This window comes from Octodon degus, unplaced genomic scaffold (genome assembly GCF_000260255.1).
Source record: "Octodon degus isolate 3935 unplaced genomic scaffold, OctDeg1.0 scaffold00187, whole genome shotgun sequence".
Classification (NCBI taxonomy): domain Eukaryota; kingdom Metazoa; phylum Chordata; class Mammalia; order Rodentia; family Octodontidae; genus Octodon; species Octodon degus.
In genome coordinates, this window is record NW_004524763.1 from 4,062,181 (window position 1) to 4,066,965 (window position 4,785).

The following is a 4,785-nucleotide window of genomic DNA, read 5'->3' on the forward strand; positions in this document are numbered from 1 at the left end:
TATAAATCTTAGAACAAAAATTAAGATTAAGCAATATTCAGAAAATTAAATGATTCCAAACAATTGAACTAAGAAAAAGTTTTCATGATAGCAAAGAAGTACTAAGAGTAAAACATAAGATAAATACTGGAATGGCAAATAAATGACCAGCACTTCTAACAGTTTGAGGATAGGATATCACACAAAGTTCTAATGTGTTGTGGACATGCATAATGACCGCAGTTACTGGTGGCTAGGCATCACTTGTGGAAGTGAGCTACAGTTATTTCTTTGAAATCCACCCTGTAGACTCAAGTGGAATCATGACCCATAGGGTGGAAGAGAAGTCCATTTGTAGAGTGTGCTAATGTAAATATTCTGCTGCTGAATACAAAAGAATAACTGAAAGACTACTACTGTGTACCCCTTTTTCTCCTCTGTTTGTTTGCCCTATTTGGAGGGTTCTTTCCATTCTCATTCATGGGGCTGTGATCAATTTGACCCCTCTTTAGAACATCATTTAGTAGTCTGTGTAGGCTTGACTTTGTCATCTTGAAATTCTTTAGTTGTTCTTTGTCATGGAAATATTTCACTTCTCCATTATATCTGAAAGACAGTTCTGCAGGATAGATCAGTCTGGGTTGGAATTTGTTTTCTTGCAAGACTTGCAGTACAGTACTTTGCTCCATGCTCTTCTTGAATTGATGGTTTGTGAAGAAAAATCGGCCATTATTCTGATGGGTTTTCCTTTAAATGTGATCTGTTTCTTTTCTTTAGCAGCTTTTAGTATGCTGTTCCTATGCTGAATTTCTGGAATCTGATTATTATGTGTCTGGGTGTGGTTTTCATTGGATTGATATTATTTGGAGTTCTATATGCTTCGGTTACAGGAGTGTCAGATTGTTGCCCCATATTTGAGAAGTTTTCTGCTATTGCTTCTGCCCATATTCTTTTTATATCATTTGTATTGACTCCTTCCTTCTCATTGATGCCTTTTAGTCTCACATTGTTCATCTTTGCATCATCTTGCAGGTATTGAATTATTTTTGCCTGCATCCTATTTGTTTTAAAGAGATCTTTTCTTACTTTTTCAGTAGCTGCAATGGTGTCTTTCAGGTCAGAAAGTCTATTTTCACTTTCACGCAAAAGGTTTTGCCAGTTTGTAATTGAGGTTTTAATTTCCTGTATATCACTTTGAACCTGTTTCATAGATTCTATTTCTTTCCTAAATTGTTTATTCAGAGGTTCCATAATTTTTATATTCTCCTCTATTTTTTATCAGTATATTCTTTAGAAGCATTTAGTACTTCTTTGATTATAGTTACCACTACATTTTTTAGTTCCGAAATTATTTCTTCTATATCTTTCTGCAGTTGATTCTTTACTGTCAACGCTATTATTTCAGAGATATCTGGTGTGTGATTTCCAGTCTCCTCAGTGCTAGTGTCTTCTGCATTTGTACTGGGTGAACTCGGGGCCTGAGACTGCATTTTGTTCCTTCTCTTTGTCATTTTGTATACCTGTCTTCTGACCTTTGGTGTAGAGCTTAGATAGAGTTATTACCTTAGCACCAGGTCCGGATCTATGAAGTTCGGATTCCTCCAGGTGGGTGTTTGGATCTGGCTGCTGTGCTCCACTTCTTTCTGCTGCAGGTGTTAGAGTTGAACCCTTTGTGTCTCTTTGGCAAGATGTTCTGCTCCTGAATCAGCTGGGTGAGTCTTGCCTCTAGCCTCTTTGCAGGGAGTTCTGCTGAAGGGTTCCGTGCTGGGCCTGCAGCCTGGGTCAAATGAGGATCCCCGGGCCCCGGGTCATCTCACTCACTCGCCGGGCCTGCACTCTGGATCTGTTCAGGATCCTGCAGGCCCTACTCACTCGCGGGGCCTGTACTCTGGGTCTGTTCAGGATCGCGCAGCCCTGGTCGTCTCACTCACTGGCCCGGGCCTGCGCTCTGGGTCTATTCAGGATCCAGAGGGCCCTGGGTCGTCTCACTCAGTCCCCGGGACTGCGCTCTGGGTCTGTTCAGGATCCTGCGGCCCCGGGTCATCTCACTCACTCGCCAGGCCTGCGCTCTGGGTCTGTTTGACTTTCTCCTTTAAATGTGACATGTTTGATGCATAGAACAGAAAGATTGGACTGAAGTAGTCCAGTGTCCAATGATCTTCATATTTTATTGTTTGAGTGACCAATGTTGTTAAAATTTCAGAACTTTGTATGCAGGATTCACTTTGGTTTCATTGCATTTGGATCACTGGAGATGTCAGCATAGCAGGTACATCTATGTAGATGGCTAAAAATATAAGTAAATAATGCATAATGGATATCAGGGGATCCCACTGACCTTTACTGCTGAGGATCTCAGTACCCTTCAGGGCTATTAGAGACTCCTGCAGGTTTTACTACCAATCTTCCATGTTTTTCTGATTTGCTACTCATGTTGCTTGAGCTGGAGTACTTTCCTACCAGAGACACCACAGATGTACTGTGCATACCCTAGACCCATATGGTCACCTGAGTGTCCATATGCAAAGAGGCCCCAACTCACCACAGCCAGCCCCAAATACTATGCATTACTGGGCACTTATCTGTATCTAAGCACAAACATGTCACCTGTTCCAAGTTCTACCTACCTTAACATGCTTGTTACCTGGCCCTCAGATGCTACTGAGGTCCCCTAATGGCCTAGTGATCAGAAGGAGCCCTGTGGCTTTTGTTATAATGAATAATACAGTTTCTGGTGTTGCATGTTCTTGTTGTGCAGGCTCCCAGTCATCAATCTCTCTTCTGATCCACAGTCAGTGCATATCCCATATCTCATATTTTAAATCTTTTCCCATTATGTTGTTCCCAGCTTCTGCTGCCCTTGAGCTTTGAACAATGAGGCAAAAGAGATAGAAGCAACCAAAAGAGAGAATGGTTGAGCAGTGACAGAAATACACCAAAGATGAACTACCATATAAACACTATGACACATGTACCACATAAACATTATGACACATTGTCTGTGTTAAAAGAAAGATTACCAACTAGCAATGCAACTTAATTGAATATAGCACTAGGGCATGATTTTTATTGAATAAAGTAACAGTGTCACATGATATACAAAGACCAATGGAGAACAATGTCTACACATGTTATTTTTACATCTCACTCTTATAATTCTGTGATTCATTACTGGAGACAAGTCTAGGCTCCAGGAATTTGGCAGTAACAGATATTCTCGGTGCCAATACTCCGGCATAAGGAAGGTTAATTGTAAAGGCTGCTCTTGGCTTTAGCTATCTATACAAGGACTTTGTGTCTCTGTGCAATTAATTATTAAGAACTGTACATGAATCTCTTAGTGCATTTAATGTAAGAACACAGCCCCAGTAGCCAGAATTTCTCAGTCTAGCAGGTTACCAGGTGATAATTTGTAGAATTTAAGTAAGAGACTTCTATGTGGAGGGTGACGGAAAACCAGAATTATGGAGGCAGTCCTGAGCTTCTCTATGTGGGCTTTGGACTCCAAGATACAGTGTTCAAGAATTAGAGGTCAGAAGAAAAAGGTAGTGGGTTTCCTTTCAACATGATTAAGGTTAATTACATAGCATCTTCATAATGTATGACTGCAGAAATTCGTTAAACAGGACAGAAATGCCTTTCATTCTTTTCTACCAATGTGTATTTTCATAAATGTTATGCGAATTACTTTTCCTTTGGTCATCAATCATTTGAATCTTTCACACACCTCATTTCCATCAGAGAGAGCAGAAGGATTTGTCTTGATGAAAGATGGCTGAGGTATTGGCACATCTCTCCATTCTGTAAGATTGGATTCACCAATGACCTAATGGTTGAAATTAGGTATACTTGCAAGTGCTAAATAACTTGAGGAAAAATAGACACAAACTCTTCGCCTCTTTAAAAATATCGAATAACTACAATAAAACATAACTGAAGGTCCCATCTCCATAGCTTTCCCAGAGCATCTGCTTTCCCTGGCACATTGCTGTCAGTGAGTGCTGCTGAAGGTGGTTGTGTACTGGACAGGCTGTGTGAAAGTCCTGGGTGGGAAGAGACTGAAAATGAGGTATAGCCCTGCTCAGAAAACTCTGGGACTTGTAGTCCTCCCCCTTGACCCCCCGCACACACAAACACACACACACACACACGGCACTATCCTTCTTCCACTAATACTTTTGCTTAGTGGTCCATTCTAATTATGCCATTCTTTGAGAGAAACACTGCATTACCTCACAGAGAGTCCTTAGAGGGAGGTCCTTTCCTGACCTGATGCATCATGGGAAAAGCATCACCACAACTGTAAAATTTTCAAATATAAACAGGTCTCTTACTCCCAAAGCTCTACTTTGCCAATCTGATTTTGCTACTTGAGCATTAGTAAAGCATGTAAAACACAATGGACATAAGTGCTCTTCCCAGACCATTGGTCACAAACCAATTATAGAACCTAGAAATATAAATGTTTTGCAAGCAAACACGGAAAATTTGTATCTGGATACTAGATATATCGATTCATAAGTGGAAAACAGATAAATATCTATGAAAAAATCTCTTCCTTTCACAAGATTCTGCTTACAGGCTGAACTGTTCTTTTTCATTTCCAGGGTGGTTTGGAAGGTAGGAGCTAAGTGGCCTAATTGTTCAAGCTGAGAACAAAGAGACAGCAGGGTCAGCTAACTTCCTCCTGACTGAATGGAGAATCAATGGACACCTTTGGGGCTGCAGATTGGCCCCTGCCTCTCAGCTTCTGCTCCAGTGAACTCTGGAAGATAAGACTGAGCAGACAGTCAATAGACCCACCTC